This window comes from Mixophyes fleayi, chromosome 10, assembly GCF_038048845.1.
Source record: "Mixophyes fleayi isolate aMixFle1 chromosome 10, aMixFle1.hap1, whole genome shotgun sequence".
Classification (NCBI taxonomy): Eukaryota; Metazoa; Chordata; class Amphibia; order Anura; family Limnodynastidae; genus Mixophyes; species Mixophyes fleayi.
In genome coordinates, this window is record NC_134411.1 from 9,616,921 (window position 1) to 9,629,865 (window position 12,945).

Consider the following 12,945-nt stretch of genomic DNA (forward strand, 5'->3'; position numbering starts at 1 on the left):
CGCAGTTTAGTAAATATACCCCTTGATTCTTTACACCATGCAAATTTCAGATCAGACCTGCAATCAAGCAAAATGAAGCAAAAAATGATCTGAGTGCTTTACAACACTGGGATGAGAAGGTGCCCCTATGTACTGAGCGAAAAATTAAGCACATTTGCACAAATAGAGAAGGCTCTCTTGTTTTTATTGTAAATTATCTTTACTGTGTGTTCCTAAAAATCTATTTATCAGACTGAAGAGACACCATTTAGGAAATCTGTCTTATTTTTCAAGACCAAATAATTCCTCAAATGTGTTTCATGATTTGCATGTGGGTTATTGCTAATATTATTCATTATGATTTCATATGATAAACAAACCGTACAATAACAAAATAGTGTAACCCAATTCTTTACTAAGCTACGAAAGTGACTTATCCCAGCACTGATCTACAGACCTATTTGGCACAGAACAGGTTAAGAAAAGAGAACGTTATGAGTCCATGGAAGATAGAACAGGTGGGAGGGGCCTGTGCTGCCTTCCTTTGCATGAAGCCACGCCCCTTGTGTGCACTAGTAGGATCCGGGTGTCAGTCTTGCTATAACAGCAGGTGCACCTTACAGGTAAGCAGTCATGTGCCTCTTCCCTATTATCTCATTGTATGAGGGTCTCAGAAAGTCCTGGGGTGGGTCTAGCAGCCCTTGTGCAGTGAAGGAAACAGGCAGGTTTTAGTAGTCTCACTGTTAGCCAAGTGGTTAAATCTTTTCTCTTTCTTGCTTATCTGCTAGTTACGTAGTTCTATGTACAGTATCACTGGAATAAAACTAATTGTGCAACTAGAATGAGTTTGAACTATAGATCTCAAAAGCACAAGCAATTAATGTCTGTCAATCTATCTGGTTATCTAATTATCTATCTAGTTAAATATCTATCTAGTTATCTATCCAAATACTTATTTCCCTGATATATATATATATATATATATATATATATATATATATATATATATATATAAAAGCAGATCCTTGTATCCCTGAACCTGTAACATCTTGTTATCTCCCTGCCCCATCACATACATCCCTGCTGCGTATATATAGGAGCAGCCACTTGTACCCCTGATCATGAGAGTACTCTCATTAGAGGCTAGCATAAAGTAGTATGTGCATTTATAATGAATTTGTGTAATCTATAGTAATATTTTAACTAATGTTGCATCTTTCTGTCTATAGAGTACTGTAGTAGGTGCATTTGTGTAGGTCTTTTTCATAATACAGTATTTTTAAATAATGTTGTAGCTATGTATCTATCACGTTTATTTCAGAGTTATCAATCGATCACACATATCTATATCCATTTCATATCTCTCTATCTATTCCATATTTATTTCAGATATATCTTTCAACATATCTGTCACCTATTTATATCTATTTCATACCCATCAATCAAACATATCTATCAATCGGTCTATTTCTCGAATCAATCACAAATCTATCAATTTCATATCTTTGTATGTTTCTCATAATTATCTATATACTATCTATCTATTAATCAATCAATCACATATTTATGATCACTTTATCTCTTTCATATCTATATCTATTTCATACATTTGCCTCCCCCCTCTCTCTTTCTCTCTCTCTCTTTCTCTCTCGGATCTATCTATCTATCTATCTATCTATCTATCTATCTATCTAGATGATGTGGGGAGTACTCCCAGTAGTAGTTGGCATTATGTTGTATGTATATACAAATTGAGGGGTAGTTTCAAAGGGCCTCATAACTTGTGTAATATGTGTGTCTTCTCTAAATATTAATTATAATTCACTTACCTGTTACATCTATCTGAATTAAGCGACACATATAATAGATAGATAAAGTAAGGTGAGATCACATGACTTCCTTGCTCTAATTTAAAACATTTCTGTGGGCTGTGGTAGGGTTATCGACACAAACAGTGTAAGTTACAGTATGTTGAATACAAACTGCTTGTAAGGCATTGACATATTTGGAAACTAGACATTGTCGAAAGGGCTGTTTTAAGACAGGGTAATGCCATTGGGTACCACAATGTAGGGATTACTGAGATTCAGGGCCAGAAATAGGAGCTGCCAGAATAGGAAGGTGCAATGGACACACAGATTTAGGTACACAGACCCATTATTGAATACATTTAGTTTCCCACTTATTTTACAGTAAGATTGCTGGGAAAGCCTCTGGATGTTCATACCCTGCTACTATCTGGAAAAGATCCTTTTTTAATCTATATAGTGAGCGATCCCTAAATATTTTGTGCATAGGTTATGTAGTTATTTTTAGAAGACACAGATGTACTACACTGTTCATACTTCAGGTGGAGCAGGAAACACATAGGTATCTTTGCCTGCGGTGCTGCTTTGCCGTGATGTCTTGGAATGAATCTATTTAAAGAAAAATCCTCCCTACAATTTTTAACGCCCTTTCATTTTTCATTAAAATACGCAATCTAGCACTAGTATGTTACATTACCATATAACCAATAGAGCACTAGTTCCGGTCTTTAATTATTAGAAGTGCCCCCAACCCAGTTTTTCATCAAGACTCATCTGAATTCTGATTTCCCTGGGATCTTGGTACACATGACACTGAGTTATCACTTCCAGGAGCTACAAGTACCAATAACATTATACTTGGTCTTCCTGCTTCCTTTTAATATGCAAATGAGGGTTCTGATTCCGTTCAGTATCAATACAAATCTTGTCTAAAAGAATTTGGTGCTTGGCTGAATCTGAAAATGTGAATGCATTTCCTTGTCAACAGTCATATAATGAACTAGAGAAGTATATTATAAAAGGCTGCTTAATAGAATGCCTACAAAATGATCCAAAGAAAGAATAACTAATAATATGATAATATGATACGTCGCCTACATGAGATTTTCTTATAATAGTTTGCATAAGGACGCACACTATCTTACTGTGAACTGTTATTTCTTACCACTTTTTAATAATCCTCTGTAGGTTTTTTATATATGGTACAATTTAACACCTTGGCAAAACCGTGTTGCGTTTTGGGGGCTGTGGGGGGGGCTTGGAGTCTCCTAGTTCAACTCTAAATCGCAGTGTGGAAATGAAGCTGCGCCGTATTTGTCTGCTACGTGAAAAAGCAAAAGTATTTTCCATACATGCAAAAAAAAAATTGCATTTGCACCCCTTGCAACATTATTTTTTAAAATTTGGACCTTCTAACTGGACTTATTGCTAACTTTCATAACGAGGCCCCTATGTGGCTTGTTGTTAGATGTACAAGATGTTGTATAGCGATTATTATTCCGCAGCACTGCAGAAACTGCTGGGAACATAGTGTTAACAATGATTGCAACATTCAGCAAACAGACTTAGATGTTTGTGAATGGCCAAGTACATGGACTGCTGGGTTATAAAACCTCATGACATGTAAAGCTGATTAACGGCCCTGGCGTTTAATCTTTTCACTGTTATTGTTGTTACCGGGAAGAATTAGGATCATGTGACGTCCCCTGTGAACATACTGAACTATATGGAGTCGCTTCACTCTTACTTCTGGATCTAAAATGAAATAAAACAGCTATAGGAAGATGCAGGGGCAGAATGGGCTGGGGAGCATGAGGGCAGATGCCCCCCCCGGGCCAGTCCAATAGTGGGCTACCTTGGGCTGGGTGACTGGGCCACCTGCATTGTTTTCCTCTAAAATGTTCCTGATAGGCTGCCGAGTCTAGACTTGCCCCCCTGGGCTGCAATTTTCCAGCCCTCCCCTGGGAACATGTCACCATTCATCCTGTTAATTTAGGTTTATTATGAAACACAAGGTTCTGAGGTAGACATGGTAGATGAAGCGCAAAATGGCTGAATGCAAAGTCTTCTTTGATTGGTTCTGAAGTAAATGTTTGCATCTGCCGGTGGGAGGTATTGGGAGGAATAAGGACGTTGGAGCTGATGCACAGATGCGCCTATTTTTGCGGAGCTGTGCAAAATATCATTAGAAAATAGACTGGAAATTAATATTAATGCTGTAAATAGTAATGTAGGAACAAAAACAGCTTAAAATCAATGTTATACCTATTTTTCACAAATTTTAATTAAATCCAGATCCAAAAGCAAAACACATGAAGATGGTTTTCGGACCAAAACCAAATTACGGAGGTATGCGTACATCTCTAATATATATATATATATGGAAACAGGGATACTCTGCACTCTCCAAACACATAATTAATGCTATATCAAGTACTGTTCTACATTAAAAACAGGGAATGTTAGTTCCACATATTGCAATATATGTTTAAGCTATATATATATATATATATATATATATATATATATATATATATATATATATATATATATATAATGAACGCCTGTGAGTAATATCTGTATAACCTGTGAGATAAATGGATTGAGCACACTTTCCTATACACTCTGTAAAGTAATGATAATGGACAGGAGGTGACTGTCACCCTACAATTGACCTGACTGCTGGTAGATGCTTTCTCTAAGCACATGCAAATGTATGAAAACCATTTTACGCTGAAATCACAACTCTTCCTCCTTTTAGGTAAATTAGTGTCTGAAGTCTGTAAATCCAATACAAACAACAGTGCGGGGAGGATTATGTGTGACTGGGATGTTGTTTTACGCATGTGCAGAGTATGTATAACTCAGTGCTGCCTTTAGATACATGGGCTCTGATGGTATCAAATTATCAGTAAACCTGACATTCAAGGTATTTATGACTCTCATTTGTAACAGAATTCCTTGCAATTAATCTGCAGCTTCATGTACAGAATGGAGTATAACGCATACTTGTCAACTCTCCCGGAATGTCCAGGAGACTCCCGGAATCCGGGTGGGTCTCCCGGACTCCCAGGAGAGTATGGCAGCCTCCCGCATCTGCCCGCTTCCTAGTGAAGTGGGCAGAAGAATTCGATCCAAAATGTCGCGATTCGCTGAGAATCGTGACATTTGGCCACACCCCCCACTGTAAAATGACGCGTTTGCGTCATTACATCACGGGGCGTGGTCAAAATGACACAATTTTCGGACCCTGTCCCCTGCACGCCCACCTCCCAGACGCCAACTGCCATAAGTTGGCAAGTGTGGTATAACGTAAGCATGCAGCTGTCTTACCTATGTCTTGTGACAATGACCGCATGGCTGTATGGGTTTAGTACACAGTCTGAAGGATAATTACTTATGTTCTCACAGGTGCATGATGGCAGTCATGGTACATAGAGCTTTACAAATAGAGGTGACAATTGTATGCTTCATTTCACAATTCTTAAACCCCATTATAATTAGTCTCTAGCTGTACTAATCCCTCTCGGTATTACCAGCTACTGTCCCAATCTTCACTGTCTCCTACTATCCCAGCATTGCCCTTCTCCTGTAGATTATAAACTCTCCCGAGCAGGGCTCTGTCTGTCCCACATCCTCACTTGCCTTGTCATCATCATATATACTTGTTCTGTTTTCTGTGCATGATTTGTTATACAGTGGAGTTTTGCAGCACGTTACAAATAAACAACGATGATACTTAAGACTTGTTCCTGCTGCATTTATCCTATGTGAGCACATTAATGCAGGGGGTTACATTTATCAAGCTGCGGGTTTGAAAAGTGGAGATGTTGCCAATAGCAACCAATCAGAGTCTAGTTATCATTTATTTAGTACATTCTACAAAATGACAGCTAGGATCTGATAGGTTGCTATAGGCAACATCTCCACTTTTCCAAACCCGCAGTTTGATAAATTTATACCCCAGGTAGTGAATGCTGTTACCTTTATGTTAAGAGTGATCCACACATGACAGTCCATAAAGATCTATATATGAGACACCACAGTGAGGTATTTTCCAAATAAAGTGGAACAGCGGGATTTGGGTCCACGAGGAGGACAGCAGGAAGTTTTACAGGTTTATCTAGTCCGCTTAAATCTATTGACATACAGCTATTAAGTTCATGATTATGTTCTTAAATTAGCCATCCATACGTCTGCAAGGTGTCCATTTACGAAGTGGACAGTCTGGTAAACTAGAATGTGTTACTGCTGTTTTATCCCCTCTCTGCTGTCTACAACCCTCTGACCTCCCAATCCCCACCACTGCCCAAGTATCTAGGGATTTCGTGACTGATGTTAGTTGTGGCTGTTGGTGGTGATAGTTGTGCCCAGTTTCTTCATCCAAAATATACTAGTAAATATTAGGTGTTGCTAAGTTTCTCTATACCATTACTTCCTGTAAAAGGTGTACCTATGTCTGCGTTCCGCTGTGCTTCACTTGGCAGTTCCGTGAACATTCTCTTAATGTATTTGCCCTACATTAGAATGCCCCTTCCTTTCCCCATCATACCTCCAGGTGTAAGCAGGCGCCAGTGTGTATGTGTGCAGCTGTGCATAGGTGCAGGTATTAGCAGGTATTTGCAGGGTGCATGCACAGAGTAAAATCAGGCAATTTACACTACGCCAACAGGTGGACATTCAACTCTGCATCAGGCCCTCTGTCTCTACCATGTGACATTGTCGCCAAGCTGTCTGCATCATAGCTGCATCAGTAAGTGGGTTTACTCTGCAGAGAAGGTAACACTAAATGGAATGTGAAGCCGTTGTGGGCCAGACAGTCCCAAAGCTGCTGAGCATTGTCTGTACCATAGCAACCAACTTATCAGTCATTTACGGATAGCAGCACAGTATGTAGTATTGTATTCTGTGTACTATACACTTGTACACAGTACAGTGGCGTGCCTGAAGGGGTGTGGTTACATCACTTGGGGAGCATTCAGCACTTCCGAAGCGTTAGACTGTCCACAGCCCTCTCCCCTCCCCTAAAGACACCACTTCCATGCTGCAGGCATCTGCTGCTGGCATGCACTACATTGAAGGGGCATCCTTTAGTGGGACATACCTCCCGGCTGCCCCGGAATCGGAAAAACAAAAGTCCTGATCCGCCATTTAGCCGGGAAAGTCTCCTCATACTTTCCCACCTAAATGAAGACAGTTGTGAGGTATGCAGTTGCAATTTAGTGTCAAGCACAGGATTGTAGACCAAAGCCTATTTACAGTGCATGTACATTGCTATTTTTATGTTATACTGGTTTATGGTTTTGAGTTATTATTTTGAACATTTCTTTTTTGCAAACCTTTCCAACATAAGGAATATACTGATGTACATACACAAAACAGTTTTTGCACGATAACAAACGTTGCAATGCATGAAGTAGATTTGTGTAACGCTACACTTACAGATATAAACATAAACAATATTGTGAACTAGTGTTCCAAACTCACTTGTTTGACTCATTTAATCACTATTATCAGGATCATATTTGTTACTTGTGGTGTGTCCTTGACCTAGTTGAAGTTGATGCATCAGTAGACGTGTAACCAGGAGACCAGCTCTGAAGCTCTGCTGTGTGTAACTGCATTTACAGGACACCCATAACCGACACCTGTTGAAGGCCACCATTGAGTTCAGTAATAAGCCAATTTCATACATGCCCAGATCCGGGGGAGAAGTCATGTGACATGATGGGGCAGGAGGAGGGCGTGATGACATTTCACATCACCATAGCCCCACCCCCACTCTAAAAAGCCAAAATTCACAGCATTAAATGGAGGGAGCGGAGCTTAATGACGCAGTTAAGCCTCGCCCTCTCCATTCACTGCCCTTAATTTCGCCAAATTTCGGGAGTTTTGCCTACTCTTCCAGGAGTCCCCGAAATTCGTGAGCCTCCCGGGAATTCCGGGAGAGTAGGCAGGTATGGCCAATATGTCCCGGTTATCATTAAAATGATCAGATTCTGAAATTGTTGCATGTATGTTTCTGAATGCCCCACATAGCTGTTTAGCATAAGGCTCCATGTTTTAATGTTTACTTTTTATTTTAATCTCCTTTGCGCTTCATTTTGTACAATGTAGACCTTGCTTTTTTTTGTACATCAGGTGATTCCACTGTGCCTTGTGCATACAGTTCTGGAGACAAATAGAACGACGAAGTTACAACGTGTATTGTGTAAATGACAACATACATGGATATATCTTGTTTGCTATTCTCAATATGGCAACATTGAGGAGGCCGGGATTGTTTCTGAAGAAAAAGTGGCAACCCCATAACAAAAGCCAGTTTTACTGTTCCTGAAAGTCGTAATTTATAGACACGCAGTGTGGGAAATTTTATTGAAGTTAATTTAGTTACTGTATTGTTTGCACACTTTTCTATTCTATCAACATTTACAATTTGTATGAAGAAGTGGGAGCATTAGGAACATCGCCACATAAAGGGATAATTGCTAACAGTTTATTGGATCACTTTAGAATATAGTATAACAAACATATGAATCATGCAATCCTGTAACAAATATACTTTCTTCAATATTATTTGATTGTGAGACAACTCCTTGAGTTTTTCAAAGTGACGTGCTTGTAGAAATGTAAGGGTTTTGTTTTTTGTTTGACATATGCAGTAACTGCCATTATTTACGGTGGTATGACACTCGTTATGTCACTGATTCATTGTATTAGATTGAAATTATAGGCTGAAACTACTCGGCTCATAAAATGGCTGCCTCCACTGTGTAGGTGACAGGTATACGTAGCTCATACTTGCCTACTTTCAGTAGGCGACGTCCAGGAGAGGGGCGTGACTAATGGGTGGAGGGGGCGGGGCACCTAAATTTGTGTCATTTTGCCCTCACACAAAGAAAAATTAAGTTTTGTCGCGGGGGGCAAAAATTACGCGATTCTCTGTGAATCGTGTCATTTTAACAAGGGAATTGCGGGATGTGGGAGAAATGCCAGCTCTCACGGAAGTCCGGGAGACCGACCCGAATTTCGGGTGTCTCCCTGACTATCCGGGAGAGTTGGCAAGTATGACATACCTGGAGTCCTAACCTGCTTTTATTTTGTCTTGGAGAGATTTTGGAGGTTTGCCTTCTCTTCGGACTCCTGGAAATTCCGGGAAAGTGGTGTTGGCCAGCACCTGTGTTTGTTATTATTTAAATACTCCCTGATAAGTGCAATTATTTAAGTTGAGCAGGATGAGTGTTATTGCTTTTCTAGTCAAATAGCTTTAGACCATGTGCTGTTACTTTAGTATTATCCATTAGATACTCTGCTACTTTGTGCATGCTACCTGAACTTGGTCAGTGTATACTATGCTGGGAAACCATACAGATGTCGAAGACTGCAACTCAGCAGATTATGCTCTGGGCTGAGCAATGTCTCATTCTGAGGCTTCTGTCTGAGAGAGCCATTGCATTTAAGGATGTGGTCTGTGGTGATATTTTTAGATGTGCAGTTTCCCCTAAAGCTGTCTAAGGACCGCTGGTGGGCCCCACACTTCAGTAGGCCCTTTGAACATAGTTGACGCAAGGACACTTGGAAAATGTTATATTATTTCCATCTAATGTGTTAGAACCACTAACCATAAATATCTAGATTGTTTGTAATTGTCTGTTAAGAATCTAAAATATTTATCCTAATTACAAATATTATTCTTCACTATACAGGGCCGTTATAACTGGATTCACAGGTGGACACCCGCTCTCTGTCCAAGACTGGTAGTGTATTTAATTTCTGTATTCTTATTGTCCTATTACAAACTGCTCCTGTAGGAATGGTTATGTTAGACATAGCGTACATTGATAACAGCAGGTATAAAAAGAAGCCACATTCCTCTATTAACCCCCGCAAAAAAAATGCAAGGCTTTTTTTTTTTTTTAAGTCCAGCTGTTCCATTAAATACAGTGCCAATTTACAAAGTGTGCAATTGTATGCACACACCCTTGTTAATCCCATGTAATATTTTATAGGACACACACCTCTTGCTACACCTTCTAATGTTAAACACTTTCCTTCCCCTTTGGACATATTCCAGTCCTATCTCCGACTAAAGTTCATACAGCATTTTCTAATGTAATAATAATTCAATCATGTATCACAGTAGATGTTATCTCCAAAAACATGCATTGTAAATGTGCATGCAGACTGAAAACTAGGGAGCAGGGATCACACTGCATCTCAGACTAATGCTGATAAAGGTTATTGTCATTGCTTTCAGAATTTGCTACAAGTATATTTCCTAGTAATGCTCACAACGCTTGTATAGTATTATTCATATTTAAAGGAAAATTGTATTTATAACCATATCCCCCCTTTCCAAACAGCAGTATTGCAGAGGATACGGTGTGGCTTGTCCATGAACTTTTAGGCAACAATTTATATAGGAACCCACATTATAATAGATCAGGCACAGGCGAGAGTTTTATAACTTTTTAATTGCAGGGATCCTGTCATTTTGGGTGAGGTGGGACCAAGGGAATTTTTACTTTGAATGAGATTATAATATTAATATAGTAAAATATCAAAGTATAAATGTTGCTCATTTATTATACAATAAATACAAATTTTGTGTGTGAAGCATATTGTACATGAGTAACATTTATGCAATTACAATCAGAAAGTAGTGAAATATAATTATATCAGCACTTGAGTACTTGGCATTCATATCCAAAAACTTGGGACATTTGATGTCAAAGGGAGAATGGTCAGGGAACACAAGAGGTGGGAGAGGTAGAGGGCGTTTGCCAGTTATTCTCACCCCACTCTCCCCTTGTTACATAAACTATCCCACAATCAGGACTAAGTCCTGGCTGTGGGACAGTACCCCAAACTCAGGACTGTCTTGCCAGAGTCAGGACAGTTGGCTGTACTGCTTGCTCCACCGGTTCTGATAGCTTTGACGTCCTGATGGTGCTGCTGGAGTCTTAAGCTTTGTTGATGCTTGGCCAGATCCTGGAATGTTGGTGACTGTTTTGGAAAAGGGATAGGTGCTATTCACCTCCTGGAAAGCCAAGCAGCGAGTGAACACTCTAGGCCTCCCACTCCAACCAATCTTGACATTAAATTAATAACACCCATATTTAATAGATATATTCTCCACAATTCCCCGTCATTAAATTATTAGACCACACATTTAATACAGAGGCCACACGTTGCATTGTTAGCAACTTCAATACATTAATTGCCCTTACATTTAAAAAAGAGATCCCATATTAAATTAATAGCCCCTACCTGTTGCTACATTACTTTAGTAGCCCTCACTTTACAGACCTCACCAGAAGCCACATTAGATTAATCTGCCACACTACTTTACATTAATAGCCCCACCACATAACCTTAATAGACCCCACTACACTTAAATGGATACCCCTCTGATTCCATTAATACACCAATAAATTATATCAGTACTCCAAACTACATTACATTAATACTCCCTACTGCATTGCATTACATCACACTTGCCTGCTAGGCTGCTGTGCAGATGGTTGCTGCGGAAGGTTCCTCTCTGGGACACTTCTCTATGCACATGTGGTGAGACAGCACCACATGGAAGGTATGAGCATAGGGTAAGTAAAGGGGAGGGACAGGAATGGAGGCAGCCAGACTATAAGGGAGATGGCTGTGTACACTGTCTGTCAACCTAGGCATGACAATTTTGGCAGAGGGTTGATCTCCGCTGTCACCAGCAGCATGACTATAGTGACTGCTCCCAAAAGGCAATGGATGGCTCCAGACCAGGTCCCGGCCTCCTGCCCACCTTCGCCAGCTAACACAGTGCCCCTGTGACTCATGGACCTGTGTGCACTGTGCCCATTGTGGCTACACCACTGTTACAAACCTTATTATAAAAAACAGACTCTTAGAGGCTATTTTAGGGTTGGGTACAAAATTTACAACCAAGGAAAACATGATGCATTACAAGGGATGTAAGCAGAGGTGGACCACTGCAACGCTGAACCTCATAGCCAAATGCTGCAATGCTACTTCACCCTCCCGAGGCCCCCACTCTGTCACTATTTAAAGATTTCCCTAACTATTATTACTGTGGGTGTCCTGAGTCTAGGAACCCCCTGTCCCAAGTTACTCAACCACAGCACCCCCCGGGACTTTTTATAGCTGCCGTCTGTGTAATGTGTAACAGTTGGGAGAATTTTGGATGTGAGATACTGTGAAGGTTGTAGAAGAAAGATTGGGCAAGTTATGGCAGCTGTTCAGTCAGCTCTTGTTTACAGCCTTTTACAGTACATCTCATATTCAAAATTCTCCATGTATACAACGCATGCAACGAACGGTCATAAACAGTTGATTCCTGGGAACTAGACCCAATGGTTGCAGGAGCACTATTTCTAATAATATATAGGAGTACCAGTTTAACTAGATCTTGATAATAAAGGAGAAAAAAGTCCATGTTCCAGAACACTGACACTGAAAAACTTTCCAAAGCTCTATTTACTTATCTCTTCTTGTCCAAATACACACAGTGACACTGGGCTGGGGACCTGGGGTATGTTCCAGTGCAGGTGAGTTAACTCATTCACTACCTGGGGGTGATACAGAATTCTGTTCTCAGCCAATGCTTTCCTCCCAATGACATATATACTTTATTTACTCTGGGACTAGGAGAGAGAAACATTATTGATATCTCTACTTTGATATTGTATTCTGCCTTCATTATGCAGTGAGCCCTATAGAATAAATGTTTTTATATAGTGTCCTTCTTAGCTTATTAGAGTACACAGGACAGGAAGATGGGTGACCTGGCCAGCACTTCATCAGCAGTTTCCACGTGGCAAGAAATCAGGCATAAAAGTCACCTACATGAGCCAGTCCTTAGTTTTGGGGGTAAATGTATCAAGCTGAGAGTTTTCCGGCAGGTTTGAAAAGTGGAGATGTTGCCTATAGCAACCAATCAGATTCTAGCTATCATTTTGTTGAATGTACTAAATAAATGATAGCTAGAATCTGATTGTTTTTTTCAAACCCGCCGGAAAACTCTCAGCTTGATACATTTACCCCCTGGTCTTATTTAAGTGCCAGTGAGGTGGCTGGATGACATTAACATTATATTATATCCACAAAAGGAGATATTTTTTTTCTGCACATTAAGCACTGTCAGCCT

At 40.0% G+C, this 12,945-nt stretch overlaps 1 protein-coding gene across 2 annotated transcripts in view; it reads left to right on the forward strand.

Annotated features, from left to right (window-relative positions):
- Nucleotides 1-539: 539 nt before the first annotated feature.
- CRACR2B (calcium release activated channel regulator 2B) overlaps nucleotides 540-12,945 on the forward strand; it is a 44,018-nt gene continuing 31,612 nt past the window's right edge. The window contains exons 1-2 of one of the 2 annotated variants that reach the window (XM_075187838.1): nucleotides 540-602; nucleotides 9,494-9,544. The gene's annotated coding sequence lies outside the window, so the exon portion shown is untranslated. Of the gene's footprint in view, nucleotides 603-4,079; nucleotides 4,137-9,493; nucleotides 9,545-12,945 lie in introns of those variants that run through there. The other variant, XM_075187839.1, reaches the window with a different exon arrangement.